The 15747-nt window shown below is 30.8% G+C and overlaps 1 long non-coding RNA gene across 1 annotated transcript; it reads left to right on the top strand.

Annotated features, from left to right (window-relative positions):
• The first annotated feature begins 2223 nt into the window (after positions 1-2223).
• On the top strand, positions 2224-10055 carry LOC143046577 (uncharacterized). Its single transcript, XR_012969162.1, has 3 exons — positions 2224-2490; positions 8594-8656; positions 9971-10055. It is a non-coding gene; the product is annotated as an uncharacterized LOC143046577 (long non-coding RNA).
• The last annotated feature ends 5692 nt before the right edge of the window (positions 10056-15747 follow it).

Raw genomic sequence — 15747 nt, 5'->3', positions numbered from 1 at the left:
TGTTGAAAACGAATGTTGAATATTGAAAACGAATGTTGAAAAGGAATGTTGAAAACGAATGTTGAAAACGAATGTTGAAAACGAATGTTGAAAGTTGAAAATCGAATGTTGAAAACGAATGTTGAAAACGAATGTTGAAAATCGAATGTTGAAAATGAATGTTGAATGTTGAAAACGAATGTTGAAAGTTGAAAATCGAATGTTGAAAACGAATGTTGAATGTTGAAAACGAATGTTGAAAGTTGAAAATCGAATATTGAAAACGAATGTTGAAAATCAAATGTTGAAAATGAATGTTGAAAGTTGAAAATCGAATGTTGTAAACGAATGTTGAAAGTTGAAAATCGAATGTTGAAAACGAATGTTGAATGTTGAAAACGAATGTTGAAAACAAATGTTGAAAACGAATGTTGAAAACGAATGTTGAATGTTGAAAAACGAATGTTGAATGTTGAAAACGAATGTTGAAAGTTGAAAATCGAATGTTGAAAACGAATGTTGAATGTTAAAAACGAATGTTGAAATTTGAAAATCGAATGTTGAAAACGAATGTTGAATGTTGAAAACGAATGTTGAAAGTTGAAAATCGAATGTTGAAAGTTGAAAATCGAATGTTGAAAACCAATGTTGAATGTTGAAAACGAATGTTGAATGTTAAAAACCAATGTTGAATGGTGAAAACGAATGTTGAATGTTGAAAACCAATGTTGAATGTTGAAAACGAATGTTGAAAATCGAATGTTGAAAACGAATGTTGAAAACGAATGTTGAAAACGAATGTTGAAAACGAATGTTGAAAACGAATGTTAAAAGTTAAAAATCGAATGTTGAATGTTGAAAATGGATACAAGAAAAAAAAAAAAATTTTTGAATGTTGAATATTGAACCAACTTGACATCCGTGTTAGGGTATTTATTTTATATCTGTGTTTAAATCGGGTCGCAATACCATCAGCACTTTTTAGGGTCATTGCGATGGTTAATTAAATGATGTCTAGCCCTAAATTTCGCACGAAATTTTAATTCTTTATTACGACTTGGTGTATTGTTTATTGTTTCATATGGAATATTTGAAAGTTATAAAGTTGGAAAATACTCTAGAATATAATGGATCAAATTGTTTCTGACAATATTGATTTTAATATCCCGTTTGTGTTAAACATCAAGGAGTTTCGACCCCTATGTATAGATGGTCTTATCTGTTTGAGTTTAGTACATGTAGCACATTCTGTATGTTTAGTTTAGTTTCAGTCTATTTCAAATTCGTAATGAAATGAACTTTGTATTGTTTTATATGAGCCTCAGTGGTTCACATTTAGAAAACGAAACACGTTTTTGCTTTACATGATGGTAACGTTTAACATAGGAATCACTGGTGAATTGCCAAAAAAGAGACGTTGATTATAATAAATGGTTGCATAAATATGTTTATGTAAAAAACATTATTTACATACTTCTGTTTTAAGCGTCAATAACAAAATTTCAATTCAGATATCAGTATAAATTTTTAATTGTAGTTTTTCCTTCAAAACCTGAAATACATTCGCCACAGAAAGAAAATGAATTCACAAATGCAAAACGAAATACTCGATCAGCAACACTGGCACCGAAAACCGGTATTCATGAAAGGGATTTCACTGAAGGAGACAATATAACATTTGTGTGTGAAGGAGATGTTGGGAGGCCAGAGGGGAGATTTTTATGGCAGAAAATTTACTCAAGTGGTGGAAAATTTAATTACTCAAACATATCTTCTGAAACAATACCCGAGTCTTGTTCCTTTGACGGAAACAGCACCTTAACGATTCAGGTGACTGGTGATGACAACCAGGCAAGAATAAGATGTATTGTCAAATCTGAGTTACCGAATGGGACTAGGCATGTAGATTCCGAACCACTTCTGATTCGCTGTAAATATGACTTTTTTTTATTAATATTTGTTTCTGCTTTGAAAAAAAACAATGGAATTTTTTAATTTGTGTTATTGCTCTTGTGCCTTTATCATAAACACTTTACATTTTAAATATTTTATTTTTTGAAGCATTTGTTTCAGTCAATACAAGCTATCAAGACAAAACCGAAGGTTATCTACTAAGAGTAGAAATATATGGGAACCTGAGGATCACACATATAAAATAACCAATTGCATTGCTTATATTCCACAAAGGTGAAAACATCGAAGACACGATAAAACAAAATGCACATTTTTTCTTCTCAGTTAAAGTGAGGAGGCCAATTATAGAACTGCTGTCAGACAAAACAGTCTTTCAGGAGGGGGATTCAGTTAAACTAAAATGCAAAGCTAATGGAAACCCAAATCCTTGGTATTCATGGACTAAAGGCAATAGGAGCGAAGTAATAATCGTTCACAATGACATCCTAGAAATCAACGAAGCAAACACTTCTGATACCGGTTTATATACATGTGACGCCAGAAACTCCATAGATGGTACCGACTACCTTGAATCTATGTCAACTTATATAAAGATAGGTATGAATAGTAATTAATGAAAAATACATATTTAGTTATACTAAGGAAGTTCATATTGAATAAATTCTTAGATTTTACAAGTATATATCCCTTGAAGGTACAGGTCGAAAAAAGATGTTAACCAAGAATCTTAACGTATATGTGAATGAAAGATCTCATTATGAAAAAGTAGAATTACGAAAAACTTGATGAAAAAAATCAAAACGGAAAATCCTTTATCTAATAGCAAAATCAGAAGGTCAAGCACATCAAATGAATACAGGACTACTATCGTATTCCCATTTTGGTTCAGGCATTTCATGTAGAAGAACTTATCTTGTATGATAGTTGCGTAGAACTCCATTATTTTAAAAACAATCTGTGAGCAAAATAAACAGGAGTACAGAAGTCAACATTGTGTTACAATCTTAATCATTTTAAAACAAGCAACTATGTCTACAGTGAACAACAAAGAAAAACAAAATGGCATACATTTTTAAAACACTTTATACGCACATGAGCAAACATGTAAGACAAAATCAAATAATGACCATTATCGCTATTTTGTGCATTTTTCCTTTGATCTTTTTTGTGATAATTTTTCATATCATGCTACTCGCTTGAGATGGAAAACTATCGCTAGAAACTAAGCAGGCACGTGGCGTTGCTAACGAAATTGACATGAAGTTGACAACGTCGTCATAGGTAAAATAGCGATAAACAGATTATCATTGGTCATCTCAACTCGATTGCCTTTCTCGCTTTCGCCGTCCCGGCTCAAGCGAGAAAATCAATCTCTTTGAGATAATCAACGATAATCTATAATTACATAAAAACACAGTAGCAGGATTCTTAAATACAGAGTCATGTCAAAAGGATATACAGTTGGATGCAGACCAAGCATTACATAAAGTAAACGCAAGTTAACGCGGCGTGCACATATTTCGTTAGTTGACTTTAAATTTCGCGTTTACCAGTAAACGCCCGTTTACTTCATTTACGTTAACGCGGTCAAAATGGAAATTTATAATGTCTACTCGAGTAAACGCGCGTTTACTCTGTGTCCGTTTAGTCAGTAGTAAACGGCCGTTTACTTCAGATTTCACTAGTTTAATTTTACGTGCACGTAAAAGTAAACGGGCGTTTACTACAGATTTCTTAATTGTATTTTTACATGCACTTGAGAGTAATCGCGCGTTTACTTTTCGCGTTAACTAATTGTGTATATTATAAAATAATTGTCGGATGCATTTGTACATTTATTTACGTTGTTGAATTGACTTAATATTTTACGTATATGTGTTTTGAACCTTAACAATCAAAAATACTTTTTATTAGAAATATAAACATTTATTAATTGCAAAAAAAGTCAGTTCCAAAAATTTTCAACAGCGGATTTTCTATTTTTCTGTTCAAAATTTACATGTACAAATATCGACTCACAATTAAACTGGCATATTTAAAAAAAAAATTTCAATAAATTAATTAAAGAAGTGTCATTTCATTAAATGCAATCGTCAATATGTTGATCGAAAATGGACAGATGGATATTTTGATGTACCTTATCATGTGATATATTAGGTCAGTGTATCAAGGATACGAGTACAATCTACGTTAACGCGCGTTTACTACAAACAGTAAACGGGCGTTTACTTTTTTTTACAAAAATAGAAGATACGCCTTTTTCGCGTTAACGCGACAAAACGAGAAAGTAAACGCCCGTTTACTATTTATGTCTACTAAAATTTCGTAGTTAACGCAGAGTTAACGCGGCGTTTACATGAAGTGCACGCGAGTAAACGCCGCGTCAACTTTTTAGGCCCGTTTACATTTAATATTTGGTCTGCACCCAACTGTATATACCATAAAAACTTAAAAGAAACGATTCAAATAAACAATTAGAAATAAAACAACAATTTAAAAAGGCTTACATTATATCAGAACGACACATAAGAATTAAGTTTTGTAACAAACTTACCAGTTAGACATCATAAACACCTAGTACAACGAAATTAGCACGTGGCGTTGCTAACGAAATTGACATGAAGTTGACAACGTCGTCATAGGTAAAATAGCGATAAACAGATTATCATTGGTCATCTCAACTCGATTGCCTTTCTCGCTTTCAGCAGTGTAAATATTGTTGATGGATTACACCAATTTCTTGTAATCAATATCTTAAACGTTTAGTTTGCGCTTAGTTTCACATTTTTATAATTTTTCGTATTCTTGCATTATTGATAAAGGGTGCTAATTCTTGTAAAACTAACTTGCATTAACTTTACGGTCAAATATGTATAGTGTAATTCTGGTATAGATGAAACATGTAGATTAAGTAAATGATTGATCAATATTATAAAATCTATATAAATTCCTTATCCCGAGCGTTTAAGAATCAAAAAACGTTGTGTTCATACAAAAGTGTCTTTTTTAACAGACAATGAATAATTCAAATTGTTTTAACCATAATCTGTCCTATTGTCCTCAAACATGGAATAATTGAGGTAAACTTATCACCAAGTATGTTTGTAAACGTGCATCCAGACGGATGTCGCATATAGAGCGGGATCAGCGCGACTCTGTTGTAATACCCATGTTAATTTTTTTATGTGATTCGTCTGGCTTAGTCTTTAGTTTTCTGTGAAGTTGTTTGTTGACTTTCCTTTGTGTGTTTTTTGGGTTGTTTTTTTTTCATTTCATAGAGTTAACAGTTTCTCAACGGCGTATGCGATATAACTGTCTCTATATGATGTTTCGTTGTTTTTTGATCGAAGGAATCTTTGTTTTACATTGTGTTATGTAGACAGATGTATTTTCGCTTTTTTGTAATGGCGTTCTCAGGTCGTCTTCGACTATGAGCTTGGTATACTTTTAGAATAATCTGCCTTTCTTTTGAGAGTTTAAACGTATACTTAAATTCTGTACACAGTTTTTGCAACCTTTGATGTAACTGTTTGATGTGAGCTTGACTGAACGGTGAATGATCGATGATGGTTGTTTGTCTGATCAATGAATAATCGCCGTTATATACTTCAAATAAGGTATGTGAGAGTTACCATGACTACAATCAGCGATCGATCAGTAAATAAATTATATACACGGATCGGACGGAAGATTAAATTCTTATGTAAAACGAACTCCACAGTATTTGCAATCGTTAAGCGCGGACATCTACAAAGACGCCTTTACTCGTTAATTTATAATCAACTTGGGTCGCAATAAAACATAAACAAAATATATATAAATTACTTTTTCACTTAAAGTTTTGTTTTTATTGATTAAGAGTTTTGTTTTAACTATTGTTTCAAATAACCAATATTTTTTCTTTTTTTTTTAAAATACAACGCAGTTTTATTTGTAATTAGTTCCTTTGAAGGGCTCAAGATAAGTTTGTTTTATAAGTCTTTATAATAATAATAATAACAATCTTTATTTGTCATATAAGTAACATTATATTTGTGACATAAACAAAAGTAACAACAGCAATAAAATAACTGAGTTGAACACACATATCTATATATATATATATATATATATATACAAGTAAAACTAACTAAGAGTTCCCTGTCCTCAGCTCTAAAGACTGTTTTATAAAGGAACCTGTTTTCTTCACTTGGTTTATATTAGAAAGATTTAGTAGGACTACTAGTTTTTCAGTACCAGATAGATTTGGAAAAATAGGATTATCTATTGCCATGTCATTAAAACGTTTTATACGTAAAACATTATTAATTTGACGGTAGAGGAGAAAGTGAATTTCATCTTCTAAGGTTTTACAAGTTGTACATGTTCTAATGTCTCGAGGTATTTTTAGATATCTGTCCTTTTCAATGAGCAAATTATGGTCACTTATTCTAATTTTTGTAAATAAACGTCTAGTTTCAAAATTTGGAAATCTTAGATAAAATTCTTTGTCTTGTTTGACTTTAATATTTTTGTAAAGAAAAAGTTTGTTATTTTTGTTCAAACTGTTTATTTTATTTTCCAGTAATTTTGAATAAAAGTTGCTTGTAATATTCTTAATCCAAGTCTTTAGTTTGTTTACTTGTTTCGTATTTCGACAGGACATTATTTTTATACGTATTCAAATATCTAAACTTTTTTTTGTGGTCATTAAGAATGCAACAATTTCTTTATTTTGATAAAAACAATGAACCATTATTTTAGTTCAATATCTGTTGTACACCAGGATTGGTTGTTTTTCAGGAAATATTCTAAATTTTATGGAAAAGATACTTAACTTTTGTTCGATTGCTTGAAATTGCAAATTTTTCTTCTTTATATTAGAAATAATGCAATGTCACTTGAAACCAGTGATTATGAATACATTAAGATAAGTACTTTTTTATAAGACGTGAATAATTTAAGGACAAATATGCATGAACTTTTGTTTTTTGATCGATAAATATTCAACAATTTCTTCATTGACTGGATTTTTTTTACTGTTTATGGTTCACGACGTTTTGTTTTTTTCATAAAATCAAAAGAATATCAGAAAAAATATACTAAAATGTAGTTGGGTTGTTTTAATTTACCAATTTTCCTCCTTTTGATGAAAAATAATATAATTGTATATATAAATAGTTATTTCAAAGTAATGAAGATAAGATTTTTTTATAAGAATTTTATTAATATAAGGAGAATAATGCTTTAACTTTTATACTAATGTTGCCTTTATTTTTGTTTGTATGAATACGAATGCAATAATCTTGTTTATTTGATAGAAATTATGAACCGTCATTTGATTTCGGTCCTTTTTAATGTCTTCATTTGAATGGAAATCATTGACTGCCTTGGATTTTTGTACTTTGTATGTTTTAGACTGTAACCCGGATTTGGTTTTTTTTCTCAATCGATTTATGAGTTTTGAACAGCGGTATACTACTCTTGCCTTTATTTATGTCTCAGGACTGGTTGTTTTTCATAAAATCAAAAGAATATCAGAGAAAATATACTAAAATGTTGCTAGCATGTTTACCAATTGTTCTTCTTTTGATAAAAACAATAATGCAATGTTATATGAACCAGTTATTTTAAGATAAGATTTTTTATATGAATATCAATATTGTAGGTAGACTAATGCCTTAACTTTTGTTTGTGTTGAATATGAATGCAGTCCGTTTGGTACAGCAGAAAAAAGTATGCTAGAATTTTATGGTTGCATTGTTTAAAATTACCATTGTTTTTATGAAATGTTCAGCAATGTCATTTGTAATTTGTTATTTTAATGACCTCGTAATAAGTTGTTTTTAAGTTGAATTTTATGATAATAAGGATGCAACACTTAATAATATTGAAAATAATACACTGAAATTTGCAATAAACGATTATTTCATATCAATTTCAAGAGCGTTGTAGGAAAATAATAAAATCACAATCGCGATAAACACCGTTTTGGAAACTTTCGGGTATGAACATATATAAACTATGACCATTCTTTTTTAATAATATTTAAATCTAGTTTTATCTGCATATTTCTTTTCTTTTTAAAATCTTAAAACTTTGCTGAATAATTGATAAATAATGTTTATATTTCATACTCAAACGTTTCGTATTTTTCATGTCCCTAATTTAATGAAATGAAACGAAACTAAGATTCCGTAATTTGTATAAGTTCATCATTAGACATAGTAGAGTTCAATCTGTTAGAAATTTCAATCAGTCCGATCCGTCCAATTATTCAAATATTTTTACTTTAAGTCGGATGGATTGGTGCATTGTATGCTGCTAAGTGATTTTCAAACTGGTAACATTCCCATGTTATTTCGCTATGAGATGAAATACAGATATTATATCTGGAAACAAGTACGTAAACAATATAAAATAACTATGAATATTATGTATCTCCCAAAAAGAGACATGGCTTGTAAAACAGTTGTATTTTCACAGTGCAACCTGTAATGACTTCTCGCACACATCACTGTTTTCTTATTCGATACATATACTTCCATGTTTATACGTGCAATACTATGAACATTGCGTTATTGCGGAGATTAACACATATAATTATTTTGATTTTTCCCACATTGTTTGATTAACCAAACTGACTTCTAATATAAACTCATACATTCTTACTAATTGGTTTAATCATTGTATTTGATATTTTTGTTCTTCTTTTTTAAAGAAAATATATCAACAACCCCTTCTAGTGCCACAATTTACCCTTCAGGAGATGACAAGACACAAGGTAATTTCTTTTTTTAAATGTAGATATTGAGCATCTATTCGTTTGATAGATGTTTTGAATTATAAAGATTCCGGTGCATTTCCCAATAAAACTGCTATACTACAAGACAAATACGCACGGTGATTGTTCAAGAGTATGCAGAATATATTTGAAATATGTTAGAAATATTGGATTTCTAATTCGGTGACTTTGAATGTGTCTATTCAGTATTTTTCCATTGCTGTACTGTAATCAAGCGTTATTTTGAACAGTTGTCCTTGTTATCACTTTCTAGAAGAACAAAATGAATCCTTCGTTAAAATTCATGAGCTATTGTCTATCAACTTTCATCACAAATTTACAAAACTGAACAATAGCAATTACATATCTTGATAAAACTTGCAGCGAGATATTCCCTCACCTGGAGGCCCCTAAACAAAAATGTATACTAGTTCAGTGATAACGGATGTCATACTTAACTCCGAAATATACACAAGCAGCTAAAATTTAAAATCATACAAGACTAACAATGGTCTGAGGCTCCTGAATTAGGACAGGCGCAAACAATGCGGTGGGATTAAATATGTGTTTTGAGATCTCAACTCCTTACAAAATAATAAATATGCATACATTAACAAAGGACTACTAGCATTTACTGACATTCTGATTGAAAGATTATGTCTTCATCAAGTAAAATCCCTTCTGTTAGGGGTTTAGCATTATACCATAATAAAATATATGAGAGGAACATAACCCGTATCATGTCAACAACTGGTTTTAGAATAAATGTGTTTATTTTCGATGCAAAAACTATATAGGTGAACCAATAGTAAAGCAAAAATATGCAATCTGTAATTACAAGACAACAGTATCGTAACTATATACCTTCTTAATAAGTCTGTTTAAAGGTTTTGTTAGTTTTTGAGGTGCATGCCGACATTTTTGTGCTTTGTAAAGAATATTACCAAATAAATTAGATGTGAAGTACCTCAAGGTATAAGATGTCTGCATGTTGAGTTATATTTACGAATGATGATCCTTTGCCGATGATAAAATTTAGTACAAGTTTTGACTAGTTTGTGAAATCGAAAACCCTGATGTTAATAATTGTTCAGTAATACACTTATTTCTCTCGTTAAAATATAATATGTTGTTACATACACGAGTGAATCTTAAAAGTTGACATACATAAACACAATAAGATTGTGACAAGGCAGTGTTATGAAATGATGAGGGTTTTTTTTTTCTGATGTGTGATAGGCCTTGTCGTTTTTTTTAATGTCATGAAGCTGCGTTCGTGAAATCATAATTAACCGGCAGATACTTTTTTTGTAGTGACGCTTGTTACTTATATTGCCGGCAGTGTTGCATTCCTGGTATTGATGTTTTGTATAGGAACGTGCGTATACTGGTATAGAAAGTAAGTAGAACGTATTTGCAGTTATACTTTGTGCCCTTTGAGTTATTTAGTTTAATTTTATGTTTAATGCATTTTAGATTTGAACCAATTTAAAGTGTCTGTTTAAAACAATATATACTTTAAGTCTTGAAATCACACATTTTTGTCCAGTTTATGATTTACTACTATTTGTCACAAATATGTTGTTGGTTTGGATGTTTATTTTTCTTAATGTAAAATTAATACAAAAAAAAAACCAGTTCTAATATATTGTTTATGCATTTGCTGATTACACATACTGTAAAACAAATATATCTTACATGCAAAGATACAAAATGATTATTCAAACTTATTTGGAAATGAACTGACTCGATCAAAACACAAAAAAAGGAAGTTTATAAACAAAGCACTCGTTAGCTAACGGACCCGTTAATGTCTTCGTTCAGTATCCGCTTATTTTGATTCGTATTCACAAAGCCATCACTATTTTCAAATGAACTCGTTGACGTTTCCGTATTTTATATAATGCATTCTATGAGAATTGGAGTTTTACAATTTATGTCTTATATAATTTAATGCAGTACGAAATTAAATAAAAAATTATTTCAATGAAAACTGATAAATAGTGATAAAAATATGCTATTTTGGGTTTGTTTTCAATTTTGCTCCATATCCTTATTTTCATGTCAGTCACTGTACAAATGCTGTAGTAAATCATAAAATATTATTGAATGTTACAAAAAAGGGAGCATGCAATGAAAATACAAATAGTATGAGTCATGTAATTACCGTTTTTAAAAAAGATTCATCGATTTTATATACTATCTTCAGGATTATGGTAAAATGTTTCAAAACACTGGAAATGGTTTAATCTTATCACTATAGTTATCAGTTTTGTGACTTATTAGGAACATATAAGTAAACATTGTTCATCGCTTAATTAGTTTAAGGACGCCATCACGAGTTGGTTGACCGTTATCGAATAACCGTTTCACAAATGATATTGGATATGTTCCTTACGTCGTAACTACAATCCTCTTCCCTTTCATGAATGTGACCTACTGAACTATACTATTTACCGGATTTGTTGCTTATTCTTCAGTTTTCTATGTTGTTTCATGTGTGCTGTTGGTTTTCTGTTTGTCTTTTTCATCTTTAGCCATGGCGTTGTCAGTTTGTTTTCAATTTGTGAGTTTGACTGTCCCTTTGGTATCTTTCGTCCCTCTTTTAATTACAGTTACAAATTAAAAAAAGCTTTTTCTTTAAACGAAAAAGTACAAATTACTGGCCCCTTTAATCCGATCAATTACCTAACTTTCACAGGAATCACTTATTGTATTTAATTATAATTCGTTTTTCGTTTATACAATGCGTGAACTATTTTCCACTAGACGTAGAGTAATTATCAATCAAATTCCCTTTTAGCGGAGTTTTTTTTATAAAAAAAGATAAGTCACAAGTTATAGTAGTTAAGCAGCATTGATGTTATGTTGTCGATTGTTGTCTCTTCATAGGTTTAGGATGGTGTTTTTACATACCATACGGAAAATAGACATAATAAGTTCGCGTATACCGATTCTATAAAGTACGATTTTCAGTTATGGTTTGCATATGTGTCAGACTACTAGGGTGGGTGTCTGACTAATTGGATGTCTGGCTGTTGGGGTGTCGTACTAATGGGATATCGGATCAAAGTGGTGTTAGACTGAATAGAGTGCTACCATAAAAAAGCTATGACCTCAGTTATTTTACCGTTTCTTCACTTAGTAAAGAGTACTAGGGTGAACTTGAATTTGTATCACAGGATTTTTACAAAGTCTTTCAAACTGTAATTAAACGCATATTCAAGTAAAATAATACCTTCTTATTTATGACCTTAAGGTTCTAACACTATGATTGCTTTTTTTTTGTCACCGTAATGGAATATCTGTTTCACTGATGGCAACTGTCGCATATATTTCAATTATCGTAACTGCAATTCCGTTAATTGTTCTACGAATATGACCTACCAAATTAGACTTATGACCGGGTTCGAACTAACATGACCAACATGGCGGGTGCCACATGTGGAAAGGACCTGGTTATCCTTCTGGTTCACCTGTGGTTTGTGTAATATTGTCTGTATACTTGTCTTTTTCTTTTTTTAGTCATTGCGTTGTCAGTTTATTTTTTCGAAATGTAACTTATCATATCTGATAGTCTTCTTATTAGTACATGGCAAATTGATATAAGAAGATGTATAAGTGCCAAAAAGAAAACTCTACATCCAAGTCACAATCAAAAAAAGTAAACCATTATAGATCAAAGCACGATCTTCAACACGGAACCTTGACTCACACCGAACTGCAGAGAACCCCAAAAAATGACTGGCCAAGTTTACAATTACACAAATGGGAAAACCAACAGTTTAATTTATAAAAAAAAACCGAGAAACGTGGAACACACAACAACAAACGAGAACTACTGAACATCAGATTTCTGACTTAGGACAAGTGCAAACAATTGCATCAAGTTTAAACGTTTTAATAGTTTCCAACGTTTGCCCTTTTCAGAAACAATAGTGTAACATTACAACATAGAAAGACACACTATTAAATAGCAATTGAAATTGTTAAACTAAATCAAAAGATATACTAACACAAGTGAACATACACTGAACAAATAAATTTGATAAATGATACAATGTAAATACAAAATCCTTAAAATAAGGTGTGAATAAATTAAGTAACAGTAATATGCCGGTGTGAAATGTTTAACAATTTCAGAAAACAATAATAATCTTGAACAAACATTCATATCTCGACCCTATCGGCTCTCGGGCTGACATCATGACATAGTGATCTTAAGGGGTCATTGTCGTTTTTTTTCATATCCGAAAGATTGGTTTATGAGTTCAATCAACGTCATTTTGCCAATTTAGTGATTGCCACTGTAATACATGTAAGAGATCAATTCGTGAAGTTGTCTCCGATTAGAGGAACATCAATTGCACTAAAGGGAAGACAAAAAATATCTGTGTATAATGTATGTATCCTGTTGATTAACTCATACTGAAATTGAGTTCGCATTTCAAATACAAAAGGTTCTTCATAGTAAACACAAAAAAAAATCTAAATCTTTTGATATCAATAGTTATTATTCTCTAAACATGAGATTTAGTACCATTGTCACACTACTATGCTTACACGGACGAAAAAACATTATGACCGGTATAGAACAAGTCTACAATAAATAAAGGGACAATTTGTGATAAAGATACTAACAATCAAAACCAAGGAGTAAACAAGGACTCAAAAAACCAAAGAACATTTACATCAACAGTTATAAATAATAATTAAGAATTAACACGAACTCCACTAAAAACCGGGAGTGAAATCAGGTGCTCCGGAAGGGTAAGCATTTCCTGCACCGTATAGGCACCCGTCGTGTTATTTCTTTTTTCAGTTCGGTAATGATGGAAGGTTATTATGACTAGGGAAGAATATCAGATATGATTTCTGACACACTTTTGTCATAATGGATAATCAGATCATGATGGTGACCGTAAAATTTCTTTAGTGATGACCTTAATTTGATTGGTTCATAGCCCTGTCTTAGCAACTTTTGAGAAAGCAATATTCATCGTTCAACAAAATCAACGTACTTTGAGCTAGCTCTAGAGTAACGTATCAATTGAGACACATATACTCCATATGCTGGTACCGCTTGGATGTTGCTACACAGAAATGGAAAGTTGACTATAGGAAAATTAAAGTCATCGCGTTTGTCATAAATTTTGGTATTCAACCTACCATCAATAGTCATATCGAGAAAAAGGTTTAAATATGAAGCATATTGATCTGTTTCGGTAGTGTCTTTAATTTCAAGTTCATTTGGATATATTAAATGTAAGCGTTAACTGAATCTATTATAAAATGTTGTATCAAATCATAAATTGGCAAATATACTATAACATGTTGAAAGTCGATTAAAATCTAACTGAATTAATATTTACGAGCAGCTAGTTGAATAAACTTTTAAATTATCATGTTACATCAGCATAATGTAAAAATGATGCAAAATATCCGTCCTACTTTCATGATAACTATATTGTTGCCCCTGCAGATACTGTCACAAACAATTTTTTTTTGTACATGTATTTACCCCATACATAAACTACCAATGTAATGTACACTAATGTTATTTTCTGTATACCTTTGTCCAACTTAGGTGATACCAGAATGAAAAATATATTTAATGATTAGTGATTGCCAACTCACTTGGCGACTGAGCATACACCTTCGCAATACTTCAATGACAAAATCCAAAGGGTCTGTTCAATGTTCATTTTGAGTTTCAACTAAAGATAAAACTCTGGATCCTCTTTCACTATATCGGATACCTAAATTACATTAGTGTCATTATACATGTTATACACACTGTTATATTGATGTTTTTTCAAAGTGCTCTACAAAGCTGTTAACTTAGTATATTGTCTTAGAAAGGGATAAAAATAATCTTCATTCGTTCACAATGTGTTAATTTACGTTTTTTAATTGAGTTAAGCTTTTCAATTGATATTTTATCGTGTGTTTTTCTATGTTGTGTGTTTTTCTATGTTGTATGTTGTACTATTGTTTCATAAAAAGGGAGAAGGTTTGGTACCATTAAAACGTTTAATCCAGCTGCAAATGTTTGCACCTATCCTAAGTCAGGAATCTGATGTACAGCAGTTGTCGTTTGTTTATGTAATTTATACGTGTTTCTCGTTTTTCGTTTTTTATATAGATTAGACCGTTGATTTATCCGTTTGAATGGTTTTACATTAGTAATGGTGTGGCCCTTTATAGCTTGTTGTTCGGTGTGAGCCAAGGCTCCGTGTTGAAGGCCGTACATTGACCTATAATGGTTTACTTTTATAAATTGTTATTTGAAAGGAGAGTTGTCTCATTGGCACTCACACTACATCTTCCTATTTCTATTTGAAAAAATCACTCCATTCAAACGAAAAATTCCGTGAAACTGACTTAATTGTGTTGCTTAATTTTTTTATTAACATCAGATTTGTTTTACGTTTATGATACCTGTTTTGCATTGGAACCAACGGTTTTCCTACTCATGCCGACTTCGTCCTTTATCTATTTGAATCGCGATCTATTCAGGAGCATCTGAGTAAGAATGAAATAAGCATTGTTCTTTAATTTAACATTCTACTAAATAGTTGATATCCTCTGACTAAGAAATTAAAAGATTGTGACAACGTTGCACGCTTGTAACACATCGAACTTTAAATTTCAAATAATGTCTACATCATACATATACGTACATCTTCGAGTTGATATTGATGGAGGATTGACTTGTTTGAGATTAAAACTGTTCGAAATTAAAAGTTGGATTATCTAATTTATACAACACCCATCTAATTTGTTTAACAAACTCTAATTTGTGTGTTTATATATATATATATATGATATATATGTAAAATGTTAACAATGTTCACTGGGGGGTTTTTTTTTTGGTAAATATTTGAAATATAACTAGCGATAATTTCAGTTACAGATTTTAATTGAATCGTAGCAGAAAATATATACTAGACTCAAGAGAAAAATGATTCATAATGATATTTTTTTTAGAACTTCTTGCCTTACATCTTGTAGGAATGATCTTGTAAAAAACATATCAAGGGCGAAAAATAGGCAAATCAAAGAAATAGACAGTGAAGGTAGTCAAAAAG

The sequence above is a fragment of the Mytilus galloprovincialis genome, chromosome 9 (genome assembly GCF_965363235.1).
Source record: "Mytilus galloprovincialis chromosome 9, xbMytGall1.hap1.1, whole genome shotgun sequence".
Classification (NCBI taxonomy): Eukaryota; Metazoa; Mollusca; class Bivalvia; order Mytilida; family Mytilidae; genus Mytilus; species Mytilus galloprovincialis.
The sequence above is the reverse complement of the archived record's forward strand: the minus strand, read 5'-3'. Positions and strand labels throughout refer to the sequence as shown.